This window comes from Camelus dromedarius, unplaced genomic scaffold, assembly GCF_036321535.1.
Source record: "Camelus dromedarius isolate mCamDro1 unplaced genomic scaffold, mCamDro1.pat HAP1_SCAFFOLD_114, whole genome shotgun sequence".
Classification (NCBI taxonomy): domain Eukaryota; kingdom Metazoa; phylum Chordata; class Mammalia; order Artiodactyla; family Camelidae; genus Camelus; species Camelus dromedarius.
Window position 1 is genome coordinate 4,390,668 of NW_026989787.1, and position 25,974 is coordinate 4,416,641.

Consider the following 25,974-nt stretch of genomic DNA (forward strand, 5'->3'; position numbering starts at 1 on the left):
AATATTGTAAACACCCACTCACCCAGCCCTTGGCAAGGACACTTTCTGAAGAGTGGTCTGTAACTTCCAAAGACAGGATGAGGCCTCAGAAAAACCGGAAGCAGGAAAAGGCAAAGTAGAGAATGGAAACCAGTGCAGGATCTGACCTCTGGTAATGTAGCATCAAAGGAGAAACTCTATTATTTTTGGAAGCAAACTCTCAAGTTGGCAGCAGGCATGGGATTGAAGGTGATGCGCTGAGTATTAGCAGATTGCACAGCAGATTATTGGCTGACAGAACTCAAAGAAATCAGCTCAAAATATCCCCACAATTGAATCTGAGACCAAGATCCGAGCTGCCAAATCTGAGCTAGCAGAGGCAGCGGAAAAAGCGGGGTAGGGCTACGGATGATGGCTCTTGCACAACTCAGGGATCTAGAGTGCATTGTGGGTTTTGGTGGGTACTTTCAAGAGAGCAAAGAGAACTGTGACCTCAGTGAGACAGCAACAGCACTGGCGTGTGAGGTTGAGTTTATCGATATGTCCTGTTGCCACATCAACTTCATCTTCAGGACCAAGATCCAATTTGACATTTTGCCAATAGAGCACGTGTGGGGCTCAATCAGAGGTATCATGCATGTGGACTGAGGGTTCCTGTGGGTGTTGTGTTTGAAATCAGTATTAAAAGATTTAAGATCTGCTACATTCATAACCTGGATTGGGATTACATTCTGGTTTGAGGCACAGGATGCGGAACAGCTCTGTGGATGCCTTGGTGAAAACATTACTCAAGAATGAGAGAACTAGGAACAGTGGTCAAAGTCCACAGCATGAGAAGATGAAGCATTTCTTACAGCATTATCACCCAAATGCAGATGCTACATTTAGGATGGCACTGACAGGGTACTGCACCGAGGAAAAATAGGTCGGTCTGTGTGATTATCCCAGCAGGCCCTGAATTATGACATCCATTCATATGCTTCCACTGGTGTTTCTGTAGACAGAGAAGCTCTGGGAACAACTGGTAACATTGGGACATTCCCATGGCAGTAGAAAGTACAACCGCACTCTATGTTGTCTGCTTTGTAGACACTACAAAATGACATAAAGAAGAATGCAGAGCTGAAAAACAATAGAAGCTTCATTTCCACTAGAGGAAGTGCCCTGTGACGTTTCAGAATTGTGAGATTAGTGTAATAAAACTGAGGTTCTACTAACTGAAACAGTATGGTGTGTTCATCACAAGAAAGGAAACACCAGGATTTAGAGATATACCAGACAACACACACAGGAACAGGGCATGGCATCAAGGTCTAGGGAAAATTGTCCTCACAGAAATACCATGGAATTGCATACACCAAAGAGTCTAAATTTTGCAATTAACCAAGCCCTATAATTCTATATTAGATACATGAGAGTACCTGATGTATAGAGTAAAAGTAGTATAGTAAAAGAAACAGTAAGTACCATTTTCAGTTCCAAAGAGATTGAAGGCCCAAAAAATAACCTTTGAAACAACTAGATGGCAAAACGATACCAGAGCAAGCTCTGAAAATGGAGTTGAGGGAAACACTGATGAACCACAGTGCCTCAGAATCACAAAAGGCAGAATACCAGAAAAGGGGAAGAGAAACTCTAAACATGAACCCAATAGTATCTGAAAACTCAATGGATGAGATAAAAACTGGGCTAAAGTCAATCCTAAGCAGACTAAAAAATGCAGAGGGACTCGTGAATGACTGTGAGGACAGGGGAACAGAAATCCCTCGATCAGAAGAAGACACAGAAAAGCAAGTGCAAACCAACGCTAACATCACTGTTGAATCCTGGGTGAAGACAGGGCAGGTAAGAATAGGACTCATAGGATTCCCAAATGGAAAAGCAAGAGATAAAATAATAAATTCTGAAAAGGAATTTGTAGAAAAATCAGAATGAAACTTGCTGAAAGCCAAGAAAGTATCATCTATACGAATTCAGGAAGTACACAGCGTCCAAAAGAGGTGGAATACCAATAGACCAACAAGCAGCTGTAGAATTCAAATAAACAAATTTCATGATCATCCCAGTTATGTAAAATGCACCTCGAGGAAAGCAACTTAGTCACAACAGAACCTCCAGAGGGGTTTCAGCTGATATCTCGGCAGAAATTTTGCAGCACGGGGAGGAGTGCCAGGACATACACCATAACCTGAATGAGAAAAAGCTGCAATCTAGGGTAGCCTATGCCAAATGACCGCCGTTTATAACAACGGCCGATCTAGGGAATTTCACTGACAGGCAAACCTTAAAAGAATTCAGCAGTTTGAGACTGATCCTAAAACAAAAATTGAGAATCCTACCCTGAGTAGGAAAGTAGAAAGATGAAATGGAAATAACAAAACCATTATTGCAAATGCAAGAAGAGCCTGAGATGCAAAGAAATAAGAAGAAGAAGGCAAGGAGGACATCAAAATCCTAAAGATGGGAGAGGGTAGCAGGAAATCATAGGTGATTTTAAGAACTATCTTAAGTGAATCATCTTACATGACTGTCTGTCTGAAGCAAAAGGAGAGATGCATGGCCTAATGTGTTGGCAAAACAAACAATCAGACAAACAAACAAACACCAAAAGTTTACAGTTGGCTGACATATACAAAACAACCATGATTATTCAAGACAAAATACTCAAAGTGATGTCAAGGTTCATTCAGCACGCATCGACTTATTATCGCTGTTAGCATGTGCTCAACAAACATGTATTCCAAAAACAGACGCGTGCATTAATATTCATAGATACTGATCTAGTAGTGCATATCGTGAGACAACCCAAATGACGGTTTTAAATAAAAGTGGGTCATAGAAAGTGATATAGTCTTACAAGTCCTCCACCAGAATGAATGAATGCCTAATTAAACCCTACGTAGAGAAGAAATAGCATAAGCATATAACAAAGACAAGTAGCTCTGCAAAAGTGAACAAAGTGCAAAAGAGACAGACAGGAAAGTGCACGTGGGGATTGGTTTAATTTCTAGGAATTTCAGCCCCCATAAAACAAATGGATCCATGTTATGAGAGTGTGGGATTTTTAGCAGAAAGCAACAGACGGATATGTAATCTGGGTGAATGGATATTACACAAACATGAGTTTCCTTGAGTGGGTCTCTGTGAACAGTGAACTGTTAGAAAGTTTAAATAGGTGTGAATCCATAAACTGATCATGGACACTCATCCCTCATTTTGTACTGTGTATACTGATCTGAACAAAAGGAAAGAGGGAAGAGAAAATGACCATGGGACCCTTGTGGATAGAATCACATTTTACCTCGGAAACTCTCGTCTAATGCAGCATCACCCCCAACACTGTCTTGATGCATCAACCACTGGGAATGGCAGTTACCGGTTGGATTCCAGGTGGAATGTTCATGTGTACCACGAGGCTTGTTGCGGCTGGTGGATCCAAGGTAACTGGGCAGAATTCTGTGGGTGGATCAGTTTGATGGTGGGTCTGTTGCCCTATGTGGAGATTGGCTTAGGTCTATTGTTTGGGAAGCTGAGTAAGTTCGAGATACTGCTGCTGCCAAAAGACCTGAGTTCACGGGTCAGTTTCCAGAATCTGAAAGGGCAGACAGTGGAAGATCTGCCTGTCATCAGCTTACTGGTGAGGCTCCGAGGTATTTTCAGACTTGCCCAGTCCTGTTCACGTCGACTTTATGGGAGACACGAAGAGAAGCTGGCAGAAAAACTGGCTGCATGGATTGAGGAGATTTGCCAACACATTGATGAAAGTTGTTCTGCTACAGTGGAGAATATCGGCATGGAGACATCTCTAGAGCATATCAGGCTTCAAAGACAGTCATGAGACCTACTGAACCTCGCTGATACTGGCAGAAATATAAGGAGATTCAACGTGTCCTTGAGAAAGTAACTCGAATCTCAGCTCCAAGAACGGGTCCAAGATTCCTGACGTCTAAAAGAGAAGAGATGGCAGAGATGATAAAAGCGCTCATGTTCTTGGAAGATGTCGTGAGAATCCACACATCCCAAGGGGCATTTATGAATCATTCAGACCGAAATGCACCAAGCCCAGGTAAGCCTATTCGCAAGTTTGTGCATAGCTATCAATCACATGCTCTTCCTTCCACTCCACTCAGGCATCCATTTCAAAGGATCAGAACCTGAGCTGCAATGAATCCAGTAGGAGGGGAGCAAGCCCCTTCTAGAATCAGAGTTCCTCCTCCTTCACACTCGGTGAACAACAGTGAACTCCTTAAAGGTCAAATACTCTCGACTGAAATAGATAGGAATTGAATACTTAGCTAACACAAAGTAATGATGACCTTCCCTTAGATTAAGGAAATGCTGGGGTTATGTATTCTTTGGGCTGAAAGGAGTGTGGGAAGTGAGGGGAATCTTTGAATGAACTTGAATATATATTAGGCCTCAGTTTTTCAAGACAGTACAGGAAAATATTAGAAGTCAGATAGTGAACTGAACTGTAAAAATCGCCAAACACATTAAAGACACAGGTTATGTGGACAGTCATTCACTTCCGTCAAGCCCCGGGTGCACTATATCTTGGAGGTGCAGACTTGGTTGTGTTAAATTCTTTTAACCAACATGATCAGATGATTAAGCCTTGTCAGCACTGATAGAAGAGCACCTGGTTCTCAATAGCCTAGCATAGCTGCAGCAGGTTTCTCATAGTTAAATGCCTCTAGGTACTTTTGGAATCAAGCCAAAATATATATATTCTGTTTAGATTTTCTTGTGTATTCCTAGAGAGAAATGTTACCCCTTGAAATGCCAACATTGCCTAGTATGTGTCATTGGGATTAAAGGGCACCAGGTGCACAAGGGAAACACAGGTTGGGGGTTATTTCATGGTTCCAATAGGTAATTGATTGTTCCTTTTGTTGTTGGAGGCTTCAAGAGAAAAGAGTTGGCATGACCCCTTCAAACAATTGGACTGCTATTTTACATTGAGTCTGTCTGTTTTTTCCTTAGAGATGACAAAATCTTACAGAAATTGTCAAGTGTGGCTTCTAGGTTGATTTGGTAATTTTCAAAAACTAACTTCACTTTCATATAAATCCCAAAACATGTAAATCGATACTGTTAACTTTCCTAAAGACTGCAAGTGCTTTGTCAACGTAAGGTCAAACCTGGTGTCTTCGGACAAACCCATGACGAAGTCTATAAAAAAACGGAGCGAAACAAATATCCAATTTCTGTGAATTATATGTGGAAATTGTTGATTTGTCGATGCCCAGTAGGAAGAGAAACAGTGCAAACTTCTCTCACTAGCTACCATACACAAAATAATTTAAACACCCTCTCACCCAGCCCTTGGCAAGGACACTTTCCTAAGAGTGGTGTGTTACATTCAAAGACAGCATGAGGCCTAAAAAAACCTGGTAGCAGGAAAAGGCAAAGTAGAAAATGGAAACCAGTGCAGGATCCGACCTCTGGTAATGGAGCATCAAAGGTGAAACTCTGTTTTCCTTGGAAGCACACTCTCAAGCGGGCAGCAGGCATGGGATTGAAGGTGATGCGCTGAGTGTTAGAAGAGTGCACAGCAGATGCTTGGCTGACAGAACTCAAAGAAATCAGCTCAAAATATCCCCACAATTGAATCTGAGACCAAGATCCGAGCTGCCAAATCTGAGCTAGCAGAGGCAGCGGATAAAGAGTGGTAGGGTTATGGATGATGGCTCTCGCACAACTCAGGGATCTAGAGTGCATTGTGGGTTTTGGTGGGTACTTTCAAGAGAGCAAATAGAACTGTGACCTCAGTGAGACAGCAACCGCACTGGCGCATGAGGTTGAGTTAATTGATATGTCCTATGGCCACATCCACTGCATGTGAAAGACCAGGGTCCAATTTGACATTTTGGCAATAGAGCACATGTGGGGCTCAATCAAAGGAATCATGCATCTGGACTGAGTGTTCCTGGGGGCGATGGGTTTGAAATCAGTATTAAAAGATTTAGGATCTGCTACATTCATAACCTGGATTGGGATTACACTCTGGTTTGAGGCAGAGGATGCGGCACAGCACTGTGGTTGCCTTCGTGAACCCATAAATCATGAATGAGAGAACTAGGAAGAGTGGTCAAAGTCCACAGCATGAGAAGATGAAGCATTTCTTACAGCATTATCATCCAAATGCAGATGCTACATTTTGGACGGCACTGACAGGGTACTGCACCGTGGAAATTTTGGTCGGTCTGCGGGTTCATCCCAGCAGGCCCTGAAGTATGACATCCATACATATGCTTCCACTGGTGTTTCTGTAGACAGAGAAACTCTGGGAAGAACTGGTAACATTGGGACATTCCCGTGGCAGTAGAAAGTACAAACGCACTCTATGTTGGCTGTTTTGGAGACAGTTCAAAATGACATACAGAAGAATGCAGAGCTGAAAACCTATAGAAGCTTCATTCCCACTAGAGGAAGTGGCCTGTGCCCTTTCAGAATTGTGAGATTAGTGTAATAAAAATGAGGTTCTAGTAACTGAAACAGTATGGTGTGTTCATCACAACAAATGCAACACCAGGATTTAGAGATATACCAGACAACACACACATGAATAGGGCATGGCATCAAGGTCTAGGGAAAATTGTCCTCACAGAAATACCATGGAATTGTGTACACCAAAGAGTCTAAAGTTTGCACTTAACCAAGCCCTATAAGTCTATATTAGATACATGATAGTACCTGACCTGTAGAATAAACAAGTATAGTAAAAGAAACAGGAAGTACCATTTTCAGTTCCAAAGGGTTTGAAGGCCCCAAAAATAAGTTTTCAATCAACTAGACGGCAAAACGATACCAGAGCATGCTCTGAAAATGGAGGTGAGGAAAACACTGATGAACCACTGTGCCTCAGAATCACAAAAGGCAGAATACTTGAAAAGGGGAAGAGAAACTCTAAACATGAACCCAATAGTATCAGAAAACTCAATGGATGAGATACAAACTGGGCTAAAGTCAATACTAAGCAGACTACATAATGCAGAGGGACTCGTGAATGACTGTGAGGACAGCTGAACAGAAATCCCTCCATCAGAAGAAGACACAGAAAAGCAAGTGCAAACCAACGCTAACATCACTGTTGAATCCTGGGTTAAGACAAAGCAGGTAAGAATAGGAATCATAGGATTCCCAAATGGAAAAGCAAGGGATAAAATAATAAATTCTGAAAAGGAATTTGTAGAAAAATCAGAATGAAACTTGCTGAAAGCCAAGAAAGTATCATCTATACGAATTCAGGAATTACACAGCGTCCAAAAGAGGTGGAATACAAATAGATCAACAAGCAGCTGTAGAATTCAAATAAACATAGTTCATGATCATCCCAGTGATGCAAAATGCACTTCGAGGAAAGCAACTTAGTCACAACAGAACCTCCAGAGGGGTTTCAGCTGATATCTCGGCAGAAATTTTGCAGCACGGGGAGGAGTGCCAGGACATAGACCATATCCTGAATGAGAAAAAGCTGCAATCTAGGGTAGCCTATGCCAAATGACCGCCGTTTATAACAACGGCAGAACTAGGGAATTTCACTGACCGGTAAACCTTAAAAGAATTCAGCAGTTTGAGACAGATCCTACAACAAAAATTGAGAATCCTACCCTGAGTGGAAAAGTAGCAAGATGAAATGGAAATAACAAAACAATTATTGCAAATGCAAGAAGAGCCTGAGTTGCAAAGAAGTAAGAAGTAGAAGGCAAGGAGGACATCAAAATCCTAAAGATGGGAGAGGGTAGCAGGAAATCATAGGTGATTTTAAGCACTATCTTAAGTGAATCAGCTTACGTAACTGTCTGTCTGAAGCAAAAGGAGAGATGCATGGCCTAATGTGTTTGCAAAACAAACAATCAGACAAACAAACAAACACGAAAAAGTTACAGTTGGCTGACATATACCAAACAACCATGATTTTTCAAGACAAAATACTCAAATTGATGTCAAGGTTCCTTCAGCACGCATCGACCTATTATCGCTGTTAGCATGTGCTCAACACACTTGTATTCCAAAAACAGATGCGTGCATTACTATTCATAGATACTGATCCAGAAGTGCATATCTTGAGCCAACCCAAATGACGGTTTTGAATAAGAGTGGGTCATAGGACGAGAGAAAGGCTTACAAGTATTCCAACAGGATGAACGAATGCCTTATTCTACGCTACTTAGAAAAGAAATGGCATAAGCATTTAACAAAGATAAGCAGCTCTGCAAAACTGTACTAAGTGCAAAAGAGACAGACTGGAAAGTGCACGTTGGGATTGGTTTCATTTCTAGGAATTTCAGCCCCCATGAAACAAATGGATCCATGATCTGAGAGTGTGGGTGTTTCAGCAGAAAGCAACAGACGGATATGTAATCTGGGTGAATGGATATTACACAAACATGAGTTTCCTTTTGTGGGTCTCTTTGTACTGTGAACTGTAATAAAGTTTAAAAAGGTATGAATCCATAAACTGATCAAGGACACACTTCCCTCCGTTTGTACTGTGTATACAGATCTGAACAAAAGGAAAGAGGGAAGAGAAAAGGACCATGGGACCCTTCTGGATAGAATCATATTTCCCTTAGGAAACTCTCGTCTAATGCAGCATCACCCCCAACAAGGACTTGATGCATCAACCACTGGGGATGGCAGTTACCGGTTGGATTCCAGGTGGAATCTTGGTGTGTACCATGAGGCGTGTTGCGGCTGGTGGATCCAAGGTAACTGGGCAGAATTCTGTGGGTGGATCAGTTTGATGGTGGGTCTGCTGCCCTGTGTGGAGATTGGCTTAGGTCTTTTGTTCGGGAAGCTGAGTAAGTTCGAGTTACTGCTGCTGCCCAGAGACCTGAGTTCACGGGTCAGTTTCCAGAATCTGAAAGGGCAGACAGTGGAAGATCTGCCTGTCATCAGCTTACTGGTGAGGCTCCGAGGTATTTTCAGACTTGCCCAGTCCTGTTCACGTCGACTTTATGGGAGACACGAAGAGAAGCTGGCAGAAAAACTGGCTGCATGGATTGAGGAGATGTGCGAACACATTGATGAAAGTTGTTCTGCTACAGTGGAGAATATCGGCATGGAGACATCTCTAGAGCATACCATGCTCGAAAGACATTCATGAGACCTACTGAACCTCGGTGATACTGGCAGAAACATACGGAGAGTCAACGTGCCCTTGAGAAAGTTACTCAATTCTCTGCTCCAAGAACGGGTCCAAGATTCCTGACGTCTAAAAGAGAAGAGATGGCAGAGATGATAAAAGCGCTCTTGTTCTTGGAAGAGGTCGTGAGAATCCACACATCCCAAGGGGCATTTACGAATCATTCAGACCGAAATGCACCAAGCCCAGGTAAGCCTATTCCCACGTTTGTGCCTAGCTATCAATCACATGCTCTTCCCTCCACTCCACTCAGGCATCCATTTCAAAGGATCAGGATCTGAGCTGCAATGAATCCAGTAGGAGGAGAGCAAGCCCCTACTAGAATCAGAGTTCCTCCTCCTTCACACTCGGTGAACAACTGTGAAATCCTTAAAGGTCAAATACTCTCGACTAAAATAGATACGAATTGAATACTTAGCTCACACAAAGAAATGATGACCTTCCCCTAGATTCAGGAAATGCAGGGGTTATGTATTCTTTGGGCTGAAAGGAGTGTGGGAAGTGAGGGGAATCTTTGAATGAACTTGAATATGTATTAGGCCTCAGTTTTTCAAGACAGTACAGGAAAATATTAGAAGTCAGATAGTGAACTGAACTGTAAAATCGCCAAACACATTAAAGACACAGGTTATGTGGACAGTCATTCACTTCCGTCAAGCCCCGGGTGCACTATATCTTGGAGGTGCAGACTTGGTTGTGTTAAATTGCTTTACCCAACATGATTGGATGATTAAGACTTCTCAGCACTGATAGAAGAGCACCTGGTTCTTAATAGCCTAGCATAGCTGCAGCAGGTTTCTCATAGTTAAATGCCTCTAAGTGCTTTTGGAATCAACCTTAAATATATATATTCTGTTTAGATTTTCTTGTATATTCCTAGAGAGGAATGTTACCCCTTGAAATGCCAACATTGCCTAGTATGTGTCATTGGGATTAAAGGGCACCAGGTGCACAAGGGAAACACAGGATGGGGGTTATTTCATGGTTCCAATATTTATTTCATTGTTTCTTTTGTTGTTGGAGGCTTCAAGAGAAAAGAGTTGGCATGTCTCCTTCAAAGTTTTGGACTGCTATTTTACATTGAGACTGACTGTTTATCCTTTAAAGCTGACAAATTCTTACAGAAACTGTCAAGTGTGGCTTCTAGGTTGATTTGGTAATTTTCAAAATCTAACTTCACATTCATATAAATCCCAAAACATGTAAATCGATACCGTTAACTTTATGAAAGACTGCAACTGCCTTATCAACATAAGGTCAAAGCTGGAGTCTTCAGAAAAACCCACCGACGATGGCTGTAAAGAAAACGGAGCGAAACAAATATCCTATTTCTGTGAATTATTTGTGAAAAGTGTTGATTTGGTGATTCCCAGTAGGAAGAGAACCAGTGCAAACTGCTCTCACTAGCTACCATACACAAAACATTGTAAACACACACTCACCCAGCCCTTGGCACAGGACACTTGCCTAAGAGTGGTCTGTTACTTCCAAAGACAGGATGAGGCCTCAGAAAAACCGGAAACAGGAAAAGGCAAAGTAGAGAATGGAAACCAGTGCAGGATCTGACCTCTGGTAATGGAGCATCAAAGTTGAAACTCTGTTTTCGTTGGAAGCACACTCTCAAGTGGGCAGCAGGCATGGGATTGAAGGTGATGCACTGAGTGTTAGAAGAGTGCACAGCAGATGCTTGGCTGACAGAACTCAAAGAAATCAGCTCAAAATATCCCCAAAATTGAATCTGAGACCAAGATCCGAGCTGCCAAATCTGAGCTAGCAGAGGCAGCGGAAAAAGAGGGATAGGGCTATGGATGATGGCTCTCGCAGAACTCAGGGATCTAGAGTGCACTGTGGGTTTTGGTGGGTACTTTCAAGAGAGCAAAGGGACTGTGACCTCAGTGAGACAGCAACCACACTGGCGCATGAGGTTGAGTTTTTCGATATGTCCTATGGCCACATCCACTGCATCTGCAGGACCAGGGTCCATTTTGACATTTTGCCAATAAAGCACGTGTGGGGCTCAATCAGAGGGATCATGCATCTGGATGAGGGTTCCAGGGGTCGTTGGGTTTGAAATCAGTATTAAAATATTTAGGATCTGCTACATTCATAACCTGGATTGGGATTACATTCTGGTTTGAGGCACAGGATGCGGAAGAGCTCTGTGGTTGCCTTGGTGAAAACATTACTCAAGAATGAGAGAACTAGGAAGAGTGGTCAAAGTCCACAGCATGAGAAGATGAAGCATTTCTTACAGCATTATCACCCAAATGCAGATACTACATTTTGGATGGCACTGACAGGGTACTGCACCGAGGACACATACGTCGGTCTGCGGGATCATCCCAGCAGGCCCTGAAGTATGACATCCATACATATGCTTCCACTGGTGTTTCTGTAGACAGAGAAGCTCTGGGAAGAACTGGTAACATTGGGACATTCCCATGGCAGTAGAAAGAAAAATCTCACTCTACGTTGGCTGTTTTGGAGACACTTCAAAATGACATACAGAAGAATGCAGAGCTGAAAACCTATAGAAGCTTCATTTCCACTAGAGTAAGTGCCCTGTGCCCTTTCAGAATTGTGAGATTAGTGTAATAAAAATGAGGTTCTACTAACTGAAACAGTATGGTGTGTTCATCACAACAAATGCAACACCATCAATTAGATATATACAAGAAAACACACACAGGAACAGGGCATGGCCTCAATGTCTAGGGAAAATTGTCCTCACAGAAATATTATGGAATTGCGTACACCAAAGAGTCTAAATTTTTCACTTAACCAAGCCTTGTAAGTCTATATTAAATACCTGATTGTACTTGACCAAGATAGAAAAAGAAATATAGTAAAAGAAACAGGAAGTACCATTTCAGTTCCAAAGAGATTGAAGGCCAAAACAATAAGCTTTCAAGCAACTACATGCAAAACTCTACCAGAGCAAGCATTGAAAACGGAGGTGAGAAAAACACTGTAGTACAACAGAGGCTCAGAATCACAAAAGGCAGAATACCAGAAATGGGGAAGGGAAATTCTAGAGAAGAACCAAATAATATAAGAAAACTCAATGGATGAGATAATAACTGGGCTAAAGTCAGTCCTAAGCAGACTAGATAATGCAGAGGGACTCGTGAATGACTGTGAATACAGCGGAACAGAAATCCCTCGATCAGATAAAGACATAGAAAAGCAAGTGTAAACCAACGCAAACATCACTGTTGAATCCTGGTGTAAGACAAAGCATGAAAGAATAGGATTCATAAGAGTCCCAAAAGGAAAAGCAAGAGATAAAATAAAAAATTCTGAAAAGGTGTTTGTAGAAGAATCACAATGAAACATGCTGAAAGCCAAGAAAGGATCATCTATACGAATTCAGGAAGTACACAGCATCCAAAGGAGGTGAAATCCCAATACACCAACAAGCAGCTGTAGAATTCAAATAAACAAAGTTCATGTTCATCCCAGTGATCTAAAATGCACCTCGAGGAAAGCAACTTATTCACAATAGAACCTCCAGTGGGGTTTCAGCTCATATCTCGGCAGAAATTTTGCTGGACAGGTAGGAGTGCCAGGACATAGGCCATATCTTCAATGAGAAAAAGCTGCAATCTACGGTAACCAATGCCAAATGACCGCCGTTTCTAAGAACGGCAGAGCTAGGGAATTTCACTGACCAGCAAATCTTAAAAGAATTCAGCAGTTTGAAACTGATCCTAAAACACAAGTTGTGAATCCTTCCCTGAGTAGAAATGTAGCAAGATGAAATGGAAATAAGAAAACCACTTTTGGAAATGCAAGAAGAGCATGAGTTGCAAAGAAGAAACAAGAAGAAGGCAAGGAGGACATCAAAGTCCTAAAGATGGGAGAGGGTAGCAGGAAATCATAGTTGATTTTAAGCACTATCTTAAGTGAATCAGCTTATATTATTGTCTGTCTGAAGCAAAAGTAGAGATGCATGGCCTAATGTGTTTGCAAAACAAACAAACAATCAAACAAACACCAAAAGGTTACAGTTGGCTGACATATACCAAAGAACCATGATTATTCGATACAAAATACTCAAAGTGATGTCAAGGATCATTCAGCACGCATCGACCCAGTATGGCGGCTAGCATGTACTCAACACACTTGTATTCAGAAAACAGATGCGTGCATTCATATTCATAAATATTGATTCATAAGTGCATATCGTGACACAAACCAAATGTCGGTTTTGAATATGATTGGTTCATAGAACGTGATATATACACTTACAAGTCTTCCAACAGGATGAACGAATGTCATATTCTACCCTACGTAGAGAAGAAACGGCATAAGCCTATAGCAAAGACAAGTAGCTCTGCCAAACTACTAAGAGCAAAAGAGACAGACTACAAAGGGCACATTGGGATTGGTTTCACTTCGAGGAATTTCAGCCCCCATGAAACAAATGGATCCATGTTCTGAGAGTGTGGATGTTTCAGCAGAAAGCAACAGACGGATATGTATTCTGGGTGAATGGATATTACACAAACATGACTTTACTTTAGTGGGTCTCCGTGTACTGTGAACTGTTAGAAAGTATCAAGACGTGTGAAAACATAAACTAAAAATGGACACACTTCCCTCCGTTTGTACTGTGTATACAGTCTGGACCAAAGGAAAGCGGGAAGAAAAAAGGACGATTGGACGCCAGTGGATTGAATCACGTTTCCCTTAGGAACCTCTAGTCTAATGCAGCCACTCCCCCAACACTGAAATAATGCAGCAACCATTGGGGATAGCAGTTACCTGATGGAATTCTAGAAGGAATGTTGCTGTGTACTGCGAGGCTTGTTGTGGCTGATGGAACCAAGGTACCTGGGCAGAATTCTGTGGGTGGATCAGTGTGATGGAGGGTCTGCTGCCCTATGTGGAGATTGGCTTAGGTCTTTTGTTCGGGAAGCTGTGCAAGTTCGAGTTACTGCTGCTGCCCAAAGACCTGAGTTCACGGGTCAGTTTCCAGAAACTGAAAGGGCAGACAGTGGAAAATCTGCCTGTCATCAGCATACTACTGAGGCTCAGAGTTACTTCCAGACTTGCCCAGTCCTGTTGAAGTCGACTTTATGGGAGACACGAAGAGAACCTGGCAGAAAAGTTGGCTGGATGGATTGAGCAGAGATGCGAACATATTGATGAGAGTTGTTCTGCTACAATGGAGAATACCGGCATGGAGGCTTCTCTAGAGAATTCCAGGCTCGAAATTCTTTCATGAGACCTACTGAACCTCGGTGATACTGGTAGAAATATACGGATTGTCAACGTGCACTTGAGAAAGTTACTCAATTCCCTGTTTCAAGAACGGGTCCAAGATTCCTGACGTCTAAAAGAGAAGAGATGGCGGAGATGATAAAAGCGCTCATGTTCTTGGAAGAGGTCACGAGAATCCACAGGTCCCAAGGGGCATTTACAAACCATTCAGACCAAAATGCACCAAGCCCAGGTTAGCCTTTTCCCAGGTTTGGGCATAGCTATCAGGCACTTGCACTTCCCACCCCTCCACTCAGTCATCCATTTTAAAGAATCAGATCCTGAGCTGCAATGAAGCCAGTAGGAGAAGAGCAAGCCCCTCCTAGAATCAGAGTTCCTCCAACTTCACACTCTGTGAAGAATGGTGAATTCCTTTAAGGTCAAATACTCTCGACTAAAATAGATAGGAATTTAATACTCAGCTCACACAAAGAAATGATGACCTTCCCGTAGATTCAGCAAATGCTGTGGTTAAGTCTTTTTCGGGTGAAGGGAGTGTGGTAGGTGAGGGGAATCTTTGACTGAACTTAAATATGTATTAGGCCTCAGTATTTCAAGACAGTATAGTCAAATATTATAAGTCAGATAGTGAACTGAACTGTAAAAGTCGTGAAAGACATTAAAGACACAGGTTATGTGGGGCGTCTTTCCCTTCAGACAAGCCCCGGGTGCACGATATCATGTGGGTGCACACTTGGTTGTGTGAAATTTATTTACCCAATATGATCGGATGATTAAGCGTTCTCATCAATGTTAGAAGAACAATTGGTTCTCAAATGCCTAGCATAGCTGCAGCAGGGTTCTCATAGCTAAAATGCCTCTAGGTGCTTTGGAATCAAGCCTAAATGTATAATTTTGTTTGGTTTTTCTTGTATTTTCCTAAAGAGGAATGTTACCCCTTGAAATGCCAACATTGGCCAGTATGTGTCATTGTGAGTAAAGGGAACCACATGCACAAGGGAAACCCAGGTTCTCGGTTATTTTTTGGTTCCAATAGGTACTTCATGGTTCCGGTTGGTGTTGGAGGCTTCAACAGTAAAGAGTTGACATATCCCCTTCAAATTATTGGACAGTGATTTTACTTTATAACTGTCTATATTTTTCTTATAGTTGACATAATGTTACAAAATTGACAGGTCTGGCATCTAGGTGGATTTAGTATGTTTCAAAATCTACCTTCATTTTCTTATAAATCCCAAAACATGTAAATCAATTCTATTAACTTTCTTAAAAACTGCAACTGAGTTATCAACACAATGTGAAAATTGGAGGCTACGGACAAACCCTCCCACCATGGCTGCATATTAAACAGAGCTAAACAAACATCACAATTCTGTGAATTATATCTGTAAAGTGTTGATTTACCGATGCCCAGTTGGCAGAGAACCAGTGCAACCTGCGCTCACTCCCACCCATGTACACAGCAATGTAAACATCCACTCACCCAGCCCTTGGCACAGGACACTTTCCGAAGTGTGGTCTGTTACTTCCAAAGACAGGATGAGGCCTCAGAAAACCTGGAAGCAGGAGAAGGCAAAGTAGAGAATGGAAATCTGTGCAGGATCTTACCTCTGCTGATGGAGCAGCAAAGGGGAAACTCTGTTTTACTTGGACGCACACTCTCAAGCGGACAGCACAGATGGGATTGTAGGTAATGCGCTGAGTGTTAGAAGAGTGCACAGCAGATGCTTGGCTGACATAACTCATAGAAATCAGCACAAAATATCCCCAAAATTGATTCTGAGACAAAGATCCGATCTGCCAAATTTGAGCCAGCAGAGGCAGCGGAAAATGAGGTATAGAGCTACAGATAATGGCACACACTGAGTCTCAGGGATCTGGAGTGCATTGTGGGTTGTGGTGGGTTCTATCAAGAGAGCAAACCGACCTGTTACCCCATTAAGAAAGCAACCACATTGGCGTGTGAGGTTGATTTTTTCGATATGTGCCATGGCCACATCCACTGCATTTTGCAGGCCCAGGATCAATTTGGCATTTTGCCAATAGAGCACGTGTGGGGCTCAATCAGAGATGTGGTGCATCTGGTCTGAGGGATTCAGTGGCCCTTGGGTTTGAAATCAGTATGAAAACCTTTAGGATCTGCTACAGTCATAACCTGGACAGGAATTATGGATTGGTTTGAGGAAGAGAATTCGGTACAGCTCTGTGGTTGCATTCGTGCACCCACGACCCAAGGATGAGGGATCAAGGAAGAGTAGTCAAAGTCCACAACGTGAGAAGTTGAAGCATTTCCTTCAGCATTATCTCCCAAATGCGGATGCTACATTTTGGATGGCACTGACATGGTACTGCACAGAGGACACAAAGATCGGTCTGCGGGATCATTCCAGCAGGCCCTGATTTATGGCATCCATACATATGTTTCCACTGGTGTTTCTGTACACAGAGGAGCTCTGGGAAGAACTGGTAACGTTGGGACATTCCCATGGCAATAGAAAGCACAAGCACACTCTCAGTTTGCTGTTTTGGAAAGACTCCAATATGACATACAGCAGAATGCCGTGCTGAAAACCTTTAAGCTTCATTTCCAGAACAGGAAGTGTACTCTGCACTTTCAGAATTGTGAGGTAAGTGCAATAAAACGAAGTTTTACTAATTGAAAAAATATGGTGTGTTCATCACAACAAAGGCAACACCAGCAATTAGAGATATACCAGACAACACACACAGGAACAGGACATGGCATCAATGCCTAGGGAAAATTGTCCTCACAGAAATATCATGGAACTTTGTACACCCAATGGTCTAAAATTTTCACTTAACAAAGCCCTATAAATCTATATTATATATCTGATATTACTTGACCAATAGAGATAAAAAAGTATAGTAAAAGAAACAGGAAGTACCATTTTCAGTTCCAAAGAGTTTGAAGGCCCAAAAAATAAGCTTTCAAACATCTAGACTGCAAAACGCTACCAGAGCATGTATTGAAAACTGAGGTGAGGAAAACATGAAGTACAACAGTGTCTCAGAATCACAAAAGGCAGTTATCCAGGAAAGGGGAAGAGAAACTCTAAAAACGAGCCAAATAATATCAGAAAACTCAAGGATGAGATAATATCAGGGCTAAAGTCAGTCCAAAGCAGACTTGATAATGCAGACGGACTCGTGAAAGACTGTGAAGACAGGGGAACAGAAATCCCTCGATCAGAAGAAGACATAGAAAAAGAAGTGCAACCCAATGCAAACATTGCTGTTGAAGCCTGGGGTAAGACAAAGCATGAAAGAGTAAGATTCGTAAGAGTCCCAGATGGAAAAGCAAGATTAACAAAAAAAGTCTGAAAAGATATTTTTAGAAAAATCAGACTGTAACTTGCTGAAAGACAAGAAAGAATGAGGTATACGAAATCAGAAAGTACACATACCAAAGGAGTTGGAAACCCAATACACCTACATTCAGCAGTATTATTCAAATCAACAAATTTCATGATCAACCGAGTGATTTTAAATGCATCTAGAGGAAAACAACTTAGTCACAACACTACCTCCAGAGGGGTTTCAGCTTATATTTTGAGAGGAATATTGCAGGATAGAAGGAGTGACAGGACATAGACCAAATCCTGAATAAGAAAAAGCTGCAATCTATGGTAGCCTATGCTACAAGACTGCCATTCCTATTAAAGGCAGAGCTAGATAATTTCACAGACCGGCAAAACTTAGAAGAATTCAGCAGTTAGGAATTTATCCTTAAAGGAAGATTGAGAATTCCACCCTGAATCGAAAAGTAGCAAGTAGAAATGTAAATAAGAAAACCATTATTGGAAATGCAAGAAGAGCAATGAGTTTCAAAGAATAAACAAAAAGGCAATGAGGAAATCAAAATCCTGAAGATGGAAGTGGGGAGCAGGAAATCATAGTTGATTTTCAGCACTATACTAAGTAAATCAGCTTACATAACTCTCTGAAGCAAACGGAGAGATTCATGGCGTAATGTGTTTGCAAAACAAACAACAAGCAAACAAACAATCAAACAAATAAACACAAAAAGTGTACGGTTGGCTGACATCCATCCAAAGGAAACATGATAATTCAAAATAAATTACTCAAAGTGATGTCACGGATGATTCAGCCTGCATTGACCCAGTATCGAGGCTTGCATATAATCAACACACATGTATTCAGAACACAGACGTGTGCATTAATATTCATAAATATTGATTCAAAAGAGCATATCGTGACCTAACCCAAATGCCGATTTTGAATAAGATGGAGTCATATTCCGTGATATAGGTTTACAAGTCTTCCAACAGGATCAATGAATGGCATATTCAACCCTACGTAGAGAATAAATGGCATACACCTATAACAAAGACAAGTAGCTCTGCAAAACTGTACTAAGAGCAAAAGAGACAGACAGGAAAGTGCACATTGGGATTGGTTTCACTTCTAGGAATTTCAGCCCCCATGAAACAAATGGATCCATGTTCTGAGAGAGTGTGTATTTCAGCAGAAAAGCAACAGACGGATATGCATTGTGGGTGAATGGATATTACACAAACAAAAGATTCTTATAGTGGGTCTTTGTGTAATGTTAACAGTTAGAAAGTTTAAAGACGTGTGAAACCATAAACTTAACATGGACAGAATTCCCTCCGTTTGTACTGTGTATACAGATCTGTACAAAAGGATAGAGGGAAGAAAAAACTGATCATGGGATGCTAATGGAGAGAATCACATTTACCTTTGGAACCTCTCGTCTGATGCAGCCCCTCCCCCAACACTGACAAGATGCAGCAACCATTGGGGATGGCAGTTACCGGTTGGATTCCAGGTGGAATCTTGGTGTGTTCTGCCAGGATTGTTGTGGCTGGTGGATCCAAGGTAACTGGGCAGAATTCTGTGGGTGGATCAGTGTCATGGAGGCGGTACCGCCCTCTATGGAGCTTGGCTTAAGTCTCTTTTTCTGGAATCTGTGTAAGTTCGAGATACTCGTGCTGCGCAATGGCCTGAGTTCACGGGTCAGTTTCCAGAATCTGAAAGGGCAGATAGTGGAAGATCTGCCTGTCATCAGCTTACAGGTGAGGCTCCGAGGTACTTTCAGACTTGCCCTGTCCTTTAGAATTTGACTTTATAGGAGACATGAAGGAAGTTGGCAGAAAAGCTGGCTGCACAAATTGAGGTGAGATGCGAACACATTGATGAGAGTTGTTCTGCTACAATGGAGAATACTGGCATGGAGACTTCTGTTGAGAATACCAGGCTCAAAAGACATTCATGAGACATATTGAACCTCGCTGATACTGGCAGAAACATATGGAGTGTCAACGTACACTTTAGGAAGGTACTCAATTCTCTGCTCCAAGAACGGGTCCAAGATTACTGACGTCTAAAAGAGAAGAGATGGCAGAGATGATAAAAGCGCTCATGTTCTTGGAAGAGGTCGTGAGAATCCACACGTCCCAAGGGGCATTTATAAACCACTCAGACGACCAAGCACGAAGCACAGGTAAGCCTTTTCCCAGGGATGGCCCTTGGTACCAAGCACTTGCTCTTCCCTCCCCTCCCCTCATGTATCGATATCAAAGAATCAGCACTTGAGTTGCAATGAAGCCAGTAGGAGCTGAGCAAGCCCCTCCTTGTATCAGAGTTCCTCCTCCTTCACATTCTGTGCACAACAGTGAACTCCTCCATTGTCAACTACTTTCGACTAAAACAGATTGGTATTGAATTCTTCGCTCACACCTTGAAATGATGATCTTCCCCTAGATTCAGCAAATGCTGGGCTTATGTCTACTTTGGTGTGAAGGGAGTTTTGTAAGTGAGTGCATTTTTTGCCTGAATTTGGATATTTATTTATCCTCATTTTTTCAAAACAGTATTTGTAACTATTATAATTCAGTTACTGAAATGAAGTGTAATTGTTGGGATAGATATGTAGTGACACTTCTTTTGTGGACCGTCTTTTCCCTTTTGTCAAGTCCCAGGAGCAGGATATAATGTGATTGCTGTATTTTTTGGGTTAAATTGCTTTTCTCAACATAATTAGTCGATTAAACATTCTCATCTTTGATAGAAGAGCACATGATTCTCAATAGCCTAGCAAAGCTGCGGCAGTGTTCTCATATCTATAATATCTCTAAGTGCTATTGAAACCAAGCCTATGTAAAAATACATTGTTTGGGTTTCTTTGTGGTTTCCTAAATAATAATTTTTTCCCTTGAATCACCAACATTGACCAGTATGTGTCATTATTAGGAAAGGGCACCACACGCACAATGGAAACCTAGGGTTGTGGTTGTTAATGGTTCTAAGAATTATTTCATTGTTTCTGTTAGTGCTGGAGGCACCAAGAGAAAACTGTTGACCTGCCTCCTTCATGACTTTTGGCTGCTAATTTATATTTTCTGTGCATTTTTCTTATTTGGATATTTCAAGCTGGTACCTAAATTTGGCAACTCTGTCTTATAGTTAGATATAGTATGTTTCTAAAACTGTATTTATTTTGATACATTTCCCATGTATGTAATTTAATACTGTTTATTATTTGAAAGTCTGCAATGAGGTATGAACACATTGTCAGACCTGGAGTTTTCGGACACATCCTCCCACAACTGATATACAGAAAAATAGCTAAACAAGAATCAAGTGTCTGTGAGTTATGACTAAATTGTGTTAATTTATCCATGCCAAACTGGCAGAGTACCAGTGCAAACTTCGCTCACTCACTCCCATGTATACAGCAAGATAAACATACACTCTCCCAGCCCTTGGCTCAGGAACCCTGCTGAAAAATGCCCAAACATCTCTTACTTCAAAAGTCAGAAAATTCTCACATAACCTGGAAAGAGTAGAAGGCAAATTAGAGAATGGAAATCAGTGCAGGACCTGACCTTTGGTGAGGGAACAGTAAAGGGGAAACTGTGTTTTACTGGAATGCACACTCTAAAGTGGACAGGTCATTTGAGATGGAAGACAATGTGCTGAGGGTTAAAAGAGTGCATAGTGGACGTTTGGTTGACATATCTGAAAGCAATAATCACAAAATTTCTCTGCAATTCATTCCCAGACCAATACTCCACCTGTTAATTTTGAGCTAGGAGTGCCTGTGGAATCTGTGTGTTAGGGCTGTGGCTGATGTCACAAATTTATTCCCAGGGGTTTGCAGATTGTTTTGGGCTGTGGTTGGTACTATCTAGAGAACAGATCTGCCTGGGTCCTCTCTTAATATTAAATCTGCTGGCATATGTGTTGTGGATTAGCTTAGTAACCCAGGGCCTTAGTCACAGTCTTTCCACATCCATGGTATAATTGCTCATTTTCTCCATAAAGGAGAAATGGGTCTCATTCAGAGCCATCTTCATCTAGTTTCTAGAATCCAGGGAAATTTATTGTTGAAATCAGATTCTATAGCCCAAGGATCTGCAACTTTCATAGGCAGGATTGAAATTTCTTATTGTTCAAAGCAGAGGTTTTTGAAATGCCCCATGCTTGCCTTTGAGTTCCAATGCCTTATTGCAAGAGTTCTTGGAGCAGAGATCTGCTGAACAATATGTGAATTTGAAGCCTTTCCATCAGACTTGACTACCACATGCTAATGCAACAATAGTTGTGGTGCTGACCCAGTACTACACTAAGGACCCAACTGTGGCACTGCACGCTTCAACAGGTTCTAATGTGTGACATCATTAGATTTGTTTCCACTTTTGTTTTTGTTTGCAGAGAACCTGAGGGAACCCATTATAAAATTTTGAATTTTCCGTGGCAATAGTAAGGACGAATGCACTTTCATGAGAGTGTATTGGAACCATTCCCTATCCACATATCCAGCCGGCAGCCAGAAACCATTTGGAAGCCTGTATTCCAGCAAAAATTACTAGTCCCAGCACTGTCAGAGCTATGATAAGCATTTAACCAAAATGAAACTCTGCTAACTTTACTAGAATAGGTTGTATTCACCACAACAAAAACCACACTAGCAATCATAGATATAACAGGCAACAGACACAGAAGGAATGCATGGCATCATTACATACCAAAAACAATCCTCACAGCATTAATACTAAATGTGCACAGAAATGATTTCACTTACAAAAGCTGTTCAAGTCTATAATAGATAACTGATAATCCTTAACCCATAGCGATAGAGAGATATAATAAAATTAAAAGAACCATTCCAAATTTTCAAAAGACAGGAGTCTCCTGAAAGAACATCCAATGTATTAGACCACCAAAATTTACTAGAACATGACTTGAAAAGGGAGGACATAAAAACACTGAAGGAAATCTTGAGTCTATGAATACAAATGCAGGCTAGTATAAATGGAAAGAGAAACACTTTAGATGAGCCAAATAGAATCAGAAAACTCAACGGTGAGAATAGCTAAGCTAAAGACTGTCCAAATCGGACTAGATAATGCAGAGGAACAAATAAGTGACTTCAAAAGCAGGATAACCGCAATCACTCAGTCAGAACACGACATAGAAAAGCAAGTGAAAACCAATGCAAGCAATGCAACTGAAACCTGGGATACGAGAAAACATACCAGTCTATGACTCATAGGGAACCCACATGGAAAAGAAGAAAGGCAAATGGTTTGAAAAGATATTTGAAGAAATCAGACTGAAATTTTCTTAAACCAAATATAGAACCAACTATCTCAACACAGGAAGCACAGAGGGTCCAAGCATAATGAACCCCAGTAGGCCTACAACAATATATATTCTAATTTAAATGGCCAAAGTTGATAATAAAGAAATGATTCTAAATGCACCAAAATAGAAACAAGTGCATTGCAAGAGAACTTTCTAATGTCTTCTGCTGATTTCTTAATAGATAGATTGGTAATTTTTTCTTCCCTCTTTCATTTTGTGTTGATCTCTATTCCAAGAACTGATGAAAGGCAGATTCCTTCAGTCTAAACAAGATGAGTTGGCAGAGATTCTATAAGTGTTCAAGTTCTTGGAAGAGGTCATCATAATCAACACATCTCAAGGGGCTTTTTCAGACAATACAAGAGACCATGCACCAAGCCCTGTTTATACTTTTACCAGGAGTGGGCCAATGTATTAAGACTTGCTGTTCCTTCACACTAAACCAGCCATGCAGGTATACCTTCAGTCTGCTACTGCAGTTGAATTGGAGCCAGGTCCAATTTTACCAACACTGTACGGAGAACCTGAGCCTGCTACTGCAGGAGACACAGCACTGTGTCCCATTTCACCAATCTTTCAAGGAGGCCCTGAGCCTACTCCTGCAGGAGACTCAGAGCCAAATCACATTCCACCAGCTGTGTAGGAAGAACCCCAAGCCTTCACTTGCAATGGATCCAGGAATGTGTCCAATTCCACTAGCCTTGTAGGGAGAACTTGAGCCTATTCCTGCAGGAGAACCAGATCTCTGTCATATTCCACCATCCCTCCAGGAAGATGCAGGGCCTCCTCCTGCAGGAGACTCAGGAATGGGTCCAATTTCACCAGTCCTGCAGGGAGACTCTGAGCCAATTCCTGCAGGAGACCCAGGACTGGGTCCCATTCCATCAACTCTGCACTAAGACCTTGAAGTGGGTCCAATTCCACTAGCCTTGCTGGGTGACCCACAAGCCTGATCCTGCAGGAAAATTAGAGATATGTCATATTCCAGAAGCCCTGCAGGAAGACTGAAAACCTGCTCCTGCAGGAGACCCAGGAATAGGTCCAAATCCACCAGCCTTGCTGGGAGAGCACAAACCTGATCCTGCAGGTGATACAGAGCGAGGTACAATTCCAACAGCCCTGCAGGGATATCCTGAGGCCACTTCAGCAGGAAACACATGACTGGGTCACATTCCAATATCCCAGGAGGGAGACTGTAAGCCTGCTACTCCAGGAAACCCAGGACTTCGTCCCATTCCACCAAACCTGCAGTCAAACACGGAGACTGCATCTGCAGAAAACAGAGTGGGTCACATAACACCAGCCCTGTAGTGAGACTACAAACCTGCTCCTGGGGGAGACCAAGCCCTTCAAAGAGAACATGAGCCAGCTCCTGCAGAAGAACAAGAGTTGTGTGACATTCTACCAGCTCTGCAGGTAATCCCTAGGCTTGCTCCTGCAGGAGACAGACATCCCAGTCCAATTCCATCAGCCTTTCCAGGGAGAATCCCAGCTTCCTCTTATAGGAGAGCCAGAACTATATCTCATTCCACCAACCCTGCACGGAAACACTGAGCTTGCTCCTGCAGGATACCCACAGCCAAGTCATATTCCACAAACCCTGCAGGGAGACACTGAGTCTGCAATTGCAAGAGACTGAGGACTGGGATGAATTCCACCAGCTCTGCAGGGAATCCCTCACCTGCTCCCATAGGAGACTAAGAGCCATCAGTTCTGGTGAGGTCCCTAAGCCTGCATCTGCAAAAAATACTACAGAGTGGAGTCACATTCCACCAGCCCTGCAAAGAGAACAGAACCTGCTGCTGCAGGAGACACAGGACTAGGTCCCATTCCACCAACCTTGCAGGGATACCCTGAGCCTTGGACCAAGGAATGGGACAAATTCTGCTAACCTTCTAGGGAGACCATGAGCCTCTCCTGCAAGAGAACCAGAGATGGGTCATATTACAGTATTCTTCCAGGAAGACCCAAGGCCTGTTCCTGCAGGAAATGCAAGAACAGGCCCAATTCCTCCAGCCTGAAGGTAGTGTCCAAATCTGTTCTGGCAGGTGACCCAGAGATGGGTCACATTCCACCAGCCCTGCAGGGAGACTCTGAGCCTACTTCTACAGGAGACCCAGGAATGGGTCCCATTAAACCAACCCTGAAGGGAGACACAGAACCTACACTTGCAGGAACCACAGAGCCAGGTCACATTCCATCAGCCCTGTAGTGACCCCTGAGCTGGGTCCAATTACACTATCCTTGCAAGGAGACCCTGTGCCTACTCCTGAAGCAGAACCAGTGATGGGGTCATGTTCCAACAGCCCTGCAGGAAGACCTGGAGCCTGCTTCTGCAGAAGACCCAGGACAGGGTCTGATTCCACCATCCCAGCAGGGAGAAAACTAGCCTGCTCCTGCAAGTGACCAAGGTCTGAGTCATATTCCACTAGCCCTGTAGGAAGAACATAAGACTGCTGTTACAGGAAACTCAGAGCCATGTGCCATTCCAGCAACACTGCAAGGAGACTCTGAACCTGCCCCTGCAGGAAACAGAAACCTAGTCACATTCCACAAGCCCTGCAGGGATACCTGAGCCTTCACATGCAGGAGACCCAGGCCTGGGACCAATTCTACCAGCCCTGTGGAAAGACCCTGAATCAGCTCTGGCAGGAGACTAAGAGCCATGTCACATTCCACCAGCCCTACAGGTAATTTATCAGCCTGCTCCTGCAGAAGAACCAGAGCCAGGTCACATTCCATGAGCAATGCAGGGAAATTTAGAATCTACACCTTCAAAAGATCCAAGATTTGGACCAATTCCAATGGCACTGCACGGAGACCATGAGCCGTGTCCAATTCCACTAGCCCTGCAGGAAGGCCCTGAGCCTACTCCTACAGGAGAACCTGAGATTGGTCATATTGCAACAGCTCTAGAATGACCCAGAGCCTGCTCCTCCAGGAGACCCAGGACTATGTCCCATCCA

The 25,974-nt window shown here is 42.5% G+C and overlaps 1 long non-coding RNA gene across 1 annotated transcript in view; it reads right to left on the bottom strand.

The window, feature by feature from the left end:
* Positions 1-15,832: 15,832 nt before the first annotated feature.
* The window catches only part of LOC135320711 (uncharacterized), a 29,899-nt gene continuing 19,757 nt past the window's right edge, over positions 15,833-25,974 (bottom strand). The window contains exons 4-5 of the long non-coding RNA XR_010379975.1: positions 19,098-19,742; positions 15,833-15,912 (exon numbers count right to left, since the gene is read on the bottom strand). This is a non-coding gene — a long non-coding RNA (uncharacterized LOC135320711). The remainder of the gene's footprint in view (positions 15,913-19,097; positions 19,743-25,974) is intronic.